The sequence below is a fragment of the Perissodus microlepis genome, chromosome 8 (assembly GCF_051167445.1).
Source record: "Perissodus microlepis isolate ML-2025 ecotype Zambia chromosome 8, ASM5116744v1, whole genome shotgun sequence".
NCBI classification, from domain to species: domain Eukaryota; kingdom Metazoa; phylum Chordata; class Actinopteri; order Cichliformes; family Cichlidae; genus Perissodus; species Perissodus microlepis.
In genome coordinates, this window is record NC_140468.1 from 28,244,199 (window position 1) to 28,257,464 (window position 13,266).

The following is a 13,266-nucleotide window of genomic DNA, read 5'->3' on the forward strand; positions in this document are numbered from 1 at the left end:
TTTTCTCTAATTAAACCAGAAAGCTAGTTTTCATTTATTCTGTAATATCCCAGAATGTTTCAGCAGGTCAGAAATGCTTTGGTGCATATCCAGGTTGTATGCAAATTAATTCTGATTAAGTCTGGACTACAAAATACAAAACATAGCTTGGACACAACAATAATATCCTCGTTTCACTTCTTTAAAAAATGTATTTTGATCTTATGACACTTACTAAAAGCTTTACTTCCAGAGGTTGACAGAGACGCTCCGTGCTGATAACACGTGAATGTGTGAAGGTTTGTATCATATCTATCTAATAGACTCCAGTTTGTGCATGTAAATGGAGAGTCCTCTTCACACACTGAGGTTAATTATGGATAGAGCTGCCACAAACGATTATTTTGATAGTCGACTAGTCACCGATTATTTTTGCGATTAGTCGACTAATCAGATCATCATCCATTGAACGTAAAACATACAGCTTATTGCACCAGCAGCATCTGCTCTTATATAACTATCATTAGCTTACAGCTTTAAGTGTTTAAAGTATGTGCTAACTAAAAATAAAGACATGATAGTTTATTAAATTTTAATGAAGTTTGCAGATTGTTTCGGTGGAGTTTAATAAACTCAGCCGTCTGCTCCTTGCTATCTAAAATATAACAGGACACCGGAGTATATTCTCGAGCATTTCACACTTCTGATAATCAGTTGTCTGCTTAACGTTTATTCAGCTGTGTAAAAACTATAACTTTAATCTCAGCCGAAACCGATTTACTCAGGAACAAATAAAATACTGAAAAATGCCAAACAATAACATTTTTAAGTTATCTAAGTGACTTATATATCATGTTTAACCTGAGTAGCGAAAGACGGCGGTGGGTTTGAAAACGCTCTAGTGAGCCTTGCCCCCGGCTAGCTAACGAGCTAGTGGGTAACAGACGTCTCTGAAAACGTCGGAGTGCTTTTGAAAATATGTGGTGTCTTGATAAACTGAGCAGATATTTGAGGTTTACACAGCTACATTCTCGTCTGAAAATATGTTAAACGTTTATTTTGTGGCCCAGAAAGAATAATAAGAGTTAACATTAAAACTAACTAGCTGCCGCCATTGTTGGAAACTGAGCAGGGCCGCGCTATGAATTCTGGGACACAGTTTCTTCTTCTTCGGCGTTTAACGGCAGCTGGCATCCTTGTACATGCAGTGCTGCCATCTTCTGTTTCAGTCCGTTATTACACTCTTAAATCCTACTAATTCCTGCGTCTTTTGGGATCTTACAAAGCTTCAAACGACGTGTCGACTATTAAATCAGTCGTCGACGATTTTGATAGTCGACGTAATCGTGACTAGTCGACTAATCATGGCAGCCCTAATTATGGAGTTCCACAGGGTTCAGTGCTAGGACCAATTCTGTTTACATTATACATGCTTCCCTTAGGCAGCATCATTAGAAGACATAGCATACATTTACACTGCTATGCAGATGACACCCAGCTCTATCTGTCCATAAAGCCAGATAACACACACCAATGAGTTAAACTGCAGGAATGTCTTAAAGACATAAAGACCTGGATGGCCGCTAACTTTCTGCTTCTTAATTCAGATCAAACTGAGGTTATTGTACTCGGTTATTGTAGATGGCCCCGCCCCTCCCTGAGCCTGGCTCTGCTGAAGGCTTCTTCCTGTTTAAAGGGAGTTTTTCCTTGTGCCAAAGCACACGTGGGTATATTTATGGGTTCAAAATGTGGTCATAAATATTTTGTACTTGTAAAAAAGATTTGTATGTGTAAAAAGAATTTGTGTGTGCGTAAAAAAGATTTGTATGTGTAAAAAAGATTTGTGTGTGCGTAAAAAAGATTTGTGTGTGGACTTAGCCCAAAAAAAACCCTGCAAGTTACAAGTACGAATTTTGACCCTATTTTTCTTCCTTTCATCTGATTGGTCAATGTCATGTCAATCACAAATGTAACAATCCAATCAGAGAACAGATGGGTTTGGCTGTCGGAGGGGCGCTTTTTTTGAACTGCAGGTCTTTGAAGGGAATAAATGCCCTTTTACATGCCAACCCAGCGTTTTCCTTCATCACCACGAAGGAAAACAGTCTGTGGTCGTCCGAGTTTGGTGATTTTTGTGTCACAGGTCTACGTGTTTAATATAGGGACTTCCACAGCCTTTTCAACAGCGCTGCGGACCGCGGGGTGGGGGCGGGCAGTGTTTTGGAAATGACAGTCTTCATTACAAAGCTTTCTTCGTTATGAATTAGCATACATGTTTTTATTGAACATTTGAAGAACCAGCAAAAAAACAAACTCTTGTAGAGGACATAAAGTCAGAGATAGAAAAGACAAGGAGCAGGTGCATCTAGTACAGGTAGAGCTGCTGCAAAACCCCAAAGAGCCCAGCAGCCAGCGCAACAAATTCTGGATCCTTTGCTTTTAGTTAGCAGTTAGCATTAGCAGCACATCCTGCGTCCGATGTGAAAGGACTTTTATGCTGCGCACTGTGACTCACAGCAATGGTCCCGGGTCAGCCCTGACTTTGTGTTAAACTAATCCTAAAGTAATAATGGTATTTCTAACCACTGATATAGCACAACTTTATCCTTTCAACAGCTGCTGAAAGTTAGGGAACCTAGCTGCTATCGGATATTTATATAGAGATCCTCCAGCTTCAAACTGTATTACCCTTCAAGGACCTGCAGTTCAAAAAAAGCGCCCCTCCGAAAGCCAAACCCATCTGTTCTCTGATTGGATTGTTACATTTGTGATTGACATGACATTGACCAATCAGATGAAAGGAAGAAAAATAGGGTCAAAATTCGTACTTGTAACTTGCAGGGTTTTTTTTGGGCTAAGTCCACACACAAATCTTTTTTACGCACACACAAATCTTTTTTACACATACAAATCTTTTTTACACATACAAATCTTTTTTACGCACACACAAATCTTTTTTACACATACAAATCTTTTTTACACACACAAATCTTTTTTACGCACACACAAATCTTTTTTACACACACAAATCTTTTTTACACATACAAATCTTTTTTACACACACAAATTCTTTTTACACATACAAATCTTTTTTACGCACACACAAATCTTTTTTACGCACACACAAATCTTTTTTACACATACAAATCTTTTTTACACACACAAATCTTTTTTACACATACAAATTCTTTTTACGCACACACAAATCTTTTTTACACATACAAATCTTTTTTATACACACAAATTCTTTTTACGCACACACAAATCTTTTTTACACACACAAATCTTTTTTACGCACACACAAATCTTTTTTACACATACAAATCTTTTTTACACACACAAATTCTTTTTACGCACACACAAATCTTTTTTACACACACAAATTCTTTTTACGCACACACAAATCTTTTTTACACATACAAATCTTTTTTACACACACACAAATCTTTTTTACACATACAAATCTTTTTTACAAGTACAAAATATTTATGACCACATTTTGAGCCCATATATATTCCTGGACAAAAGGCTTAGTTTCTATTTGCAGATGTGTTCTGTGATCCTCTGAAATAGCTGGAATAATTAACTCCAATAATAATCAATCAAGACTTTGTGGATATGTTTTAATCTCTGTAAAGATTATTATAAAATGTTGTGAAGGTTTTGTTTATTTCAAAAGGATCTGTATTAGTAAGATAATAGTTTGCAGGTTTACTCGATTTTAGGCTTTTTCTCATGTTAACAGTAATTGAGGTTACAAACGTGGCAGGTCTTTCTTTTAATCACAGCTTTCTGTCACCCTGGAAACACTGTCATTTCTTCTCTTTCAGAGTCTGCTGAAGATATTCCATCAGTGCAAAAAACCATTCAGCAAGCTACAGTTCAAGCGAGCAAGCTCCTGCAGTCCCCCAACCAGGACTACAAGAAGTTAGAGGTCAGTGAAAACTCGACCGGACTTTCCACAAATAATTCAGTTTAAAAGAAAGTATCATTAGATTCACCCAAAAAAGTTTTGTTTTTAAATAAATTATTGATTGATTGTTAACTGTGTTTTTGTTGTAGTTGAGTATGTGCTGTACATGAGGTGTACGTAGACTGGACAGTGTGCACCATGGCTGAGAACTTGGCTGATAATTATTATGACCATTGATGGTTGAACCATGAAAACAGGGGTGTGGTGCAGTGGGATTGTAGTGGGAGCTGGAGTAACAAACTCCAGTGCTTCCTCAGTGATGGCTAACTTTTTTTCTAAACCTAGGTAATTCCTTCGGCTGTTCCCACCTGGGCTCAAAGCTTTTATACTCTGCTGATATCGGATGTGTTTATCAGTGATCGAAAACAGAGACTGAGATTGTTATTATTGAGTTTGATCACACGTTAGGTGCATTAAACACCTGCTTTAATACTGTCCTAAAGTCTGAGAACAATCATCACTTCTTCACATATAAAAATGTTCTTCTCACTAGCACTCAGTATCCATACAGCCCCTTTTCTTTGAATAACACTGTACAGCTGCACAGCTAAACCCCACCATGTTAGTTTTGCTTGATTGGACAGTCTTGTTGTGTAAAAGTATTCTTGGCTTTCTCAAAGTACATTTAAGTATGCCATGTATCCACTGTGACTCCAAACACGCCTTTTACACCCCGAGACTCAGCCCATAACGTAGGAAAAACCACGTATGTGTATAAATGTGACAGTCTTGGGGTCTCATGCTGTCAGGATTGAGCAGACAGTTGTTCTTGTCCTGTGTGCAGGATTTCATTAACCAGCTGCTGAGCATGGAGACAGTCATCACTCAAGCTCGCTCGCTCAAGGCCAAGTTCTCCATTCCTGAGGACGACAGCGGAGAGGCTGCTGATGAACTGAAGAAGTGAGTCGCAGAGTTTGAGCTGCGCTCACTGACAGCTTTGTTTGTGCTGTTGGTAACATGTAACCGTCTTCACCGTCACGATAGATAGTTTGTCAGTAACAGGTTGTCACGATGAATCTGTTAACGTTTCACAAAGACGGCGTCTGAAGGATCACAGTCAGTTCACACGTTTCTTTCTCGCTCATGTTGTTGGTCTTATTTTATAGTTTTGGTGTCTTCAGGTTTTACATGTTCTTATTTAAGTGTTTTGTTTTGTGGGAATATTGTAACATTTTCCACATTGTGTGTTGTCTCTAGGTTTGTGAGCTCCCTGCTGGAGGAACCAGAGGTGGTAGTGACAGGAGCAGGCCAGGGCCTGGCTGGCAGTATAATCCACAGACTCTTCATCAGTGCTCAGAGGGTAACTCTCACTCTGCCTCCGTGTCCTTCCCACGTCTTGCTGTCAGTTTCATGTATACAGTCATGTATTTGTCATCTATAGAGACATCTTTAGAGGTACACACACACACCAGTCAACCACTTATTCAATATAAGTGAATAAGTGGTGAAGCACGTTCAGAGCTATAAGAACCAGTCTGTTTAACTATCAATGAAAAATGAAGAATTATCAGTTTGACTGTGTGACAATTCTGCAGGAACAAAGTTGTGCAGCTCTCTCCACAGTGGAGCAGATCTCCTTCCTGTCTTTGACGCTTCTTTTTCTCTTTCTGCAGTAACAACTATTAATGTGCATTTGTATATGTTTACAGTGTTAGCAGAAACAAAGCTTTGGTGGTCGTGACTCCAGAGATGGAGCAGAGTATCTAATCGAATCATCGGTTTGTTCTTTAAGCCTTAAAAGTGTCCATGTGCTCCACACTGGATCCCAGATTGACTCTGATGCATCGACTGGAACATGAATCCAAAATCCTGCTCCTCACATTCAAGGTCTTAAATAATCAGGCCCCATCTTATCTTAATGACCTTGTAGTACCATATCACCCTATTAGAGCACTTCGCTCTCACACTGCAGGCCTACTTGTTGTTCCTAGAGTATTTAAAAGTAGAATGGGAGGCAGAGCCTTCAGTTTTCAGGCCCCTCTTCTGTGGAACCAGCTTCGAGTTTGGATTCAGGAGACAGACAAAACTTTCCTCTTTGATAAAGCACATAGTTAGGGCTGGATCAGGAACCTTAATTAGTCTGCAATAGACCCTGTGCACGAGAAAATGCTAACTTCCTGTTTTAAGATCGGATGCAGGGTTGTACATTTCCGGTAGCTTTACTTTGCGGTCAATTGCTGCTGCAAAGATGGACTCCAAAATCATGTCCAAAATATGAAAACAGAAAGATCGCGTTAAGTTACAAAGAGCAGAAGGTGGGAACACTCACCACTGCTGTGTCATAAAAAAAATCTAATGATCAGTTTTGACGTTTGAAGCGTGCAGATCGATTGGTGGTTTACATCACTCGACACAAGCAGAACTGCATTACAGAATCAGAAGCACATCTCTGTATAGTGACAGTTCTTATGATTTAAACAGGCAGATGTTCAGCATTCAAACTACAGGTGAACAATAGTCAAAGGTTTCCCTGCTAGTCAAGTACACACCTGCACAGCATGTCAACAAACCGTGGTAAGGGTCTCTATGCATGAGTATTTACGAAGGGTATGTTGTGACGTACCTTCAAAATTACAGCGGTCCCTCGCTATAACGCGGCCTCGCTGTTTCGCAGATTTTTTTTGTGCAAGTTTGCATGCTTTTTTTTTTTTTTTTTTTTTTTTTTTTTTTTTTTGCGCACAGCGCTTTGTGTTCTGCGTCCTGATTGGCTGCAGACTATTGTTGATCTCCTCCGTGCCGTCTCTCCTGTACAGTACAGAATTGCTGATTCATTGATTCATTAATGATTCATTGATGTTGAATTATCTCTCAGCTGCTCTGTTCTCATGTGCTGGACCTGAAAACACGGTTTGATCTTTGGTGTCTGTAATACTGGACTTATTTGTCTACGAAGGTTTGAACTTTGAGAGTTTAAACAAGAGAGAAACGTGTGAAAATGTTCATGTCTGTCTGAGTGTATAAAGCGTGTAGTGAGGGGTTTTACCTTAAAACATCTATAATAATTGTAAAAAATAAAGTTGGCTACTTCAGATTTCACCAATCGCAGGTTATTTTTAGAACGTAACTCCCGCGATAAACGAGGGAGCGCTGTATACAAATACTGAGAAGTATAAAATTTGAATCCTGTCTCTCTCTGAGGCGCGGGGGGAAAAAATATCGACAAGTCGATCAACATCATCTACAGATACATTCGACATCTCGAGAAATGTAAATCGCCACTTGATTCGTCCATTTGGTTGAAAAACCCGACCGTGAACAAGGAGCGAATATCACACCGGAAACTAAGCGCTATGCGCCGGAAGTAGCATATGCTAAGGCGCACAGGTCTAAGTTATAGGTCTAAGTTCCCCATAATGCACTGGGTGTTTCTTCTTCACTCAACATGTGTTAGTAGACCTCTCTGCATTCAGTCCGTCTGCCCCTCATCTATCGATGGATGTTTGTTAGAGGCTTTGGTTCCCACTGTGGCTCACAGACGGTCACCTAATGTTTCCCTGTGTAACTGCAGGGTCTTTGCCTTATAACATAGAAGCAGCTTGAGGTAACTGTTGTTGTGATGCTGTGTGTGTGTAATAAAGCTCCCTTACTGACAGTGGGTCACCACAGCTTGTAGCTCCATGTATTTGATGTGGCACGTTTGCCCTCGCTGACACAACCTTAAAGGGATTTGTGTGTATGAATAAAGTTTATTGTTCATACAGTTCATTGCCGTATGTCTGTGAAAGGCTGAATGAGGGTTGTAGCTCCCTCAGCAGCTGTGGAGCGATGGAGATGTGGTTGGTTAAACGCTGCTTTAGTTTACACTACAAACCACACTCACCTGTTTACACTCCTTTTGTGTTACAACCACCTTGTTACACTCAAACACCAGATGATGCATCTGAGCCAACTAAGGATTCACTGAGACTGAAGAAGCTCGAGATCATAAGAATTTGAGGCTCAGCTGATACAGTATCATAGGAGAATCCAACCATTGTATGTCAAGAGACTATAGGCAGCACAAGCTCCATCTGTTAATGCATGAGGAACGACGTGGTTCAGAGCGTTGCCTCCTGCAGCTGGTGACATGTTCAGATTTCAGCTCTGTCGGTTAGAAAGTCTGTTTTTGTTTTTCATCTGTGTGTTGCTCTTTCATCCTTTTGTTCTTCCTGTTTCTTGCATCAAGCTGGCTGACTTCACCACTGATGAGGTAACCATGAGCAGTAAGCCTCGTGTCGCTCACAGTTACATTTAACATAGTGCGATAAACACACTCAGTCATTATAAGGTACATCCTCTCTAAAGGTTCACAGACAAACAGGATAATAAAAATAATCTGGTTCTTTGCAGCGTCCTCAGATGAACAACACACGACATTATTACACGTCTCAGTATTTGTTACACTGAACACAAATATAAACACAACACTTTTGTTTCCATGAGCTGAACCGGATCCTGACTGGTTTTGCGACATGTGTGTCATTGTGCTACACATGTACGGCATATTTCAGAGTGGCCTTTTATTGTGGGCAGTCTCAGACACACCTGTGCAATATTCATGCTGTCTAATCAGCACCTTGACATGCCACACCTGTGAGGTGGGATGGATCATCTCAGCTAACGAGAAGTTCTCACTAACACACATTTAGACAGATTTGTGAACAGTGTTTGCGAGCAATGTTCCCTGTAATGTTTCATGTGTCTGAGCGAACACACAAACTCCCTGAGCGTCCCTTGGACCACTGTGAGCAACAGCAGACGTGTGCACTGTGGTCACGCCAGCATCCAAGTTACATGTTTATTAAAATAATCAAATTACAGCATTTACATTTATGTTAGACGACTTTTAATTAACTGCTTTAGCCCACTTACAATGGAAATTAAAACAATCTTGTTCATGACCTGTGCAGTATGTTAACACTATTGGAAGGAAAAATAACTTGAACTTCAATTTTGAAAACACAACTTTCTTTAAATAAAACTCTGACTTGTATTATGAGTCTGTCGTCTGGGAGAGAGTCTGTAACTCTGTCTGCAAGTACAGTAAATAAAGACCAATGTTGGGCAGTTAATTATATAGTTACTTCTTCAAAAAAGTAACTGAGTTATGCAAACAACAAAGTTTTTTGCAGCTGTTTACCTAAAAATGCAGCCAAGGTGTTTTTTAAATAAACATTTCAAACTATTTACAGAACAATCAGCTGTTCTGCATCAAATCTGATGCCACACAAATTATTTGTGCCACTCCAAAAAATAATTTCTGTCCACTATGAGATGAAGGAGAACAACAGCCTGATACCTGCAGGCCTGACAGCAGCAGATGTATCAGTGCTGTAACACCTGTAACATTCAGCAGTCGCCTCATTGTTCTGACACACACAACAACACTATTGACTACACTACACACTAACTACACACTAACTACACAAGATTTGTGCTAAACTTGGCAATCGCATCTCAAACACGCCGTCACTCCTAAAACTTCCCCCTACCTAAACAACTAAATGCCATGTTTTGATTGGTCGACATGGTGCATTTTTCCACCAATAGGAAAGGCTGGGGTTTGTTTTGGTTGTGTTTTTGCTCACAGGCTTTCGAGTGTTTTCCTTATAAAACGCAGTTTTTACCGTTTCTTCCCGCAGTAAATATAAACAACGACAGTATTCAGGAAGAAAACCAAACATTGCAGATATTTTATCATAACTCTGGTTTTACGTGGCCGATCAACACAATTTAAAAACTGGTATAACGTCCACACTTTTCCCGTCAGTTGTTCCGTCTGTCCTGCTCACATCTCCAATGGTTGTACACGTCGTCATTAACTCACACATCAGTCCACATCAGCCGCTTTGCTAAAACACCGGTGTCGGCACATAAGGACGCTGTCAGTCAACCACGTTGATTAGCTGCGTATATACGAATGTGAATCGCGTGATTGGCTGGACTATGGGATAAGGTGGCATCGTTCTAATCCCATACGGGAGCAGCCAGTCACTCACTGACTAACACTGCAGAACAGAATTGCTAAAGTTTTCATTTTAATTTCAATTCAGGTGATTTTGTTTTTGTTTGTTTTTTTGTGCGCAACGCAGATTTTCTGTGCAGAGACCGTGCCAGCAGTGCGCAATTGTGCACGCGCACAGCTTAGAGGGAACATTGCTTGCGAGTGTCGGGTCTTTTGTGTTTGTAGAAAATGTTTCATATCTTTGAGTTCAGCTCATGGAAAACAGGAGCAAAAACAAAAGTGTTGCGTTTATATTTTTGTTCAGTGTAAATGATAAAACATCAGGTTTGACCCAGAATACAGTTTGATCCACATGGTGGCGCTGTGAAAAGTGCGCGCTGTACTGGTGTCACCAGTGTCCCCAGCCCACAGACCAGTGCTGCCACTAATCGAGTTTCATTAGCAGCATCTAAATGCTGTTTAAAGGCGGACTTCATCTGTCACACAGGAGCAGTTTGGCTTCGCTTTGCTTAAATAATGACCTGGTGTATTTCTGTATACACACCTGCTAAGGATCAGGTGACTTTTATAATAAAAGGTTAATACGTAAAACCTTAAAAATAAAAAGGGCTGTTTTTAGCAGTATTTAGGCTGCAGTCTGTGTATTATGTCCATGATATTCTACATTACAGTAAAAACAGTAATTATATAAAGAACAGATGGATCAGGATCCTGTCTGTGTCTTTACTATGATCTCAGCTGATAATGAGGCTTAAAAGAGACATGTTTGAACTTTTGCATTGATCAGACAAATAAGCCTGCATGTTTGCATGAGCTTTACCTTTAACTGTAAAACATGAAGCCTTTATTATTAAAAAAACAAACCCTTTTGGTGTCATACAGGTAAGAAAGCAGCGAAGCGTTTTTCTCTCTAACAGACGTTTCATCTGTTTTCTCTGCCGTTGCTCTGATGGGACCTGCAGGGTGTTTTTGGTGACGTGGAGGTTTGCACAGTTGCTGCCTGTGGTGTGTGTAGAAATGTTCATGTTCTAGTCCCACTGTGAAGCACATAGACGTGTCCTGACTTCCTGTCTGTCCCACACTCTGTTGTCTCTGTTTGTTGCTGCCAACAGTACAAATCATCTTTGCAGATTTTACTGAATTAACAAAAACATGTTTACTGAAAGACTTATTCAGTAAACATGTTTGTTACACTGAGACTGAAAAAGAGATCCCTGTTTACGCTCATAGAAAACGAGCCTCTGTTTTACTTTATTGAAATCATTTCTAATCACAGACAGGATCAGCAGCGTGCAGCTGCAGTGAGGTGTTAGTAGAGGAGCTGTGTTTGTGAGCTGTAGTCTGGATCAGGTCTCTGTGGGAGACTCGGTAACAGTACTTCTGAATATCCACGTGTCGACCTCACACAGCACATTTCTTCAGAATCGGTTGCTGTTTGCTAACATTTGACCTTTGCCCTTTTAGGCTGCCCTTCTGGCGCCCATCGATGAGGACTTGGGATCTGACAAGAAGCAAACTGGGGGAAGCGGCAGAGTACCAGACTTCCCTCCTCCAGCAGGCCGGGAGATCTTGTTGCGCACCTGTGTGCCGCGACCAGCAGCGTACTCCAAGGCGCTGCCTCAGCGGCTCTTCTGTGTCCTGATGAGGGAGGAGTTTAGGTTGGCCGGAGCCTTTTCCACAGACACGTCCTTCTTTTAAGTCCTGTGAACAATTCACACCTTGAATAAAGATAAGTGAAGGACACAGGATGGAGACTTTCACATGTATGAACGTGGCCATGGAGTAAGATCATAGAAATACACTTCTTCATTTGTTTGCTTTATTTGTAAGAACGGTGCAATATTTCAGCATCTACGGCTCGCCCAAGCTTAAAAGCAGGAAGCAGTATATTACTGGCATTGATTAAGAAGCATTCATGGCTTTGTCTGGAAATATGTGAAACTAAATCCTTCTGTGTATTCATAAATCTGCAGCTTCCTGCAGCTGTGATAAAACAGTTTCACACTAAAACCTTCATTTTACCTTCAAAGCTTCTCTTGATGCCTTTTTAAGGAAATTAAATTTGTCGTTAGGATGGAGTTCCCCATCCTGCACTCACCACACGCTAACACAACCTTCTCAACTCTGATATTTAGTAGATTATATTTCAGTTGCAGGGATTGGTCCTGATGGTAAACATGAGAGTCGGTGAGGACTTCATGGGTCGTTTCAGCTGAGCTCCATCCTCCAGCATGTCCTGCTGCTGCTGCTGGATTAACACACAGCTGTTTGTTTGCATCCAACCAGAACCAGACCGTGCAGTTCTTATGCCTGTTCATAACCTGATTGTTCAAACATGAAGCTCTTTGACGTTGTATAAAAACTGAAACGACACTTTACAGCTGACTGTGATGTTTTAAATCGAGCTGGTTCCACGAGGCCGTCGGCGCGGCCGACAGCATGAGGGGAAAATTGGTTTTGTAATATTTTCTTTGTTTTGTTAAGGGTGTATCCATCCCATAATACAGACACTTTTAACGACAGGGCGTTTTCTGATTTGCTTTCAGTGTTCATTTGATTTGTTACTAGAGCAGCAGTCGGTGCTTTACAGTTCGTTCACTGTCGTCTTGTTTCCTCCCTCGTCCCGCTGACCACCCCACACGCCGCCTCCTGTTGAAGGCTAACGTGAGTCCTTCCACCCACAGCTGCAGCGCACACGCAGGATTTTTGATTTGGGGAATGTTCTCTGTAATATTGTAGAGCTGATGGCGACTGCTGTTGTTGGCACTGTAAAACAATAAAGCTGAATTGAACTAAAGTGAATAATTTGAAAATGACTCAGTGTTTTATCAGCGACACGTTACCACAGCCTTTTAAGATCACTGAACCTGTTACTTCAAAAAACAACATGTAATGTTGAAGGGGACAAAGAGTTAGTTCATGTTTGACACTGATGTTAATCAAAACTTCTAAGCTCCAGGTTGAATAAAACAGCATTAGGTGTGTGATTTCACTCTGCTCCACACACCTGCGTGCTCCAATCAGAGACACCAGAGGAACAGGTGATGAATGTGATGGGGAAGTATACGCAGGTGTGACACGGGCCCATACAGAGCCGTGGGAATTACACGACATTATTACTGTTGATATATTCTCAGCGATCAGCTGTTAGTGAAGAGCATGAAAACCTTACTGCACGTCGGTCCGCTCAACTTAGCTCGCTGGATAATTTACTCGTCAGCTTGAAAACATTTAACTTTAACAAAATGTTCACCAACATAGGGGTCAGTGCAGGTCACTGAGTCATCCTGCACACTAGCCCTGCCCCGCCCACCTGTGTTTATACACCTCTGCAGCCCCTCCTCTTTCAGACATTTCTTCTAAATCCTTT

General features: G+C 40.8%; 1 pseudogene across 1 annotated transcript in view; it reads left to right on the plus strand.

The window, feature by feature from the left end:
• LOC146382153 (rab3 GTPase-activating protein catalytic subunit-like) overlaps window positions 1-12,701 on the plus strand; it is a 43,825-nt pseudogene extending 31,124 nt beyond the window's left edge. Inside the window, exons 21-25 of the transcript XR_014801210.1 lie at window positions 3,810-3,913; window positions 4,737-4,852; window positions 5,150-5,252; window positions 8,118-8,141; window positions 11,361-12,701. The product of XR_014801210.1 is annotated as a rab3 GTPase-activating protein catalytic subunit-like (transcript). The remainder of the gene's footprint in view (window positions 1-3,809; window positions 3,914-4,736; window positions 4,853-5,149; window positions 5,253-8,117; window positions 8,142-11,360) is intronic.
• The last annotated feature ends 565 nt before the right edge of the window (window positions 12,702-13,266 follow it).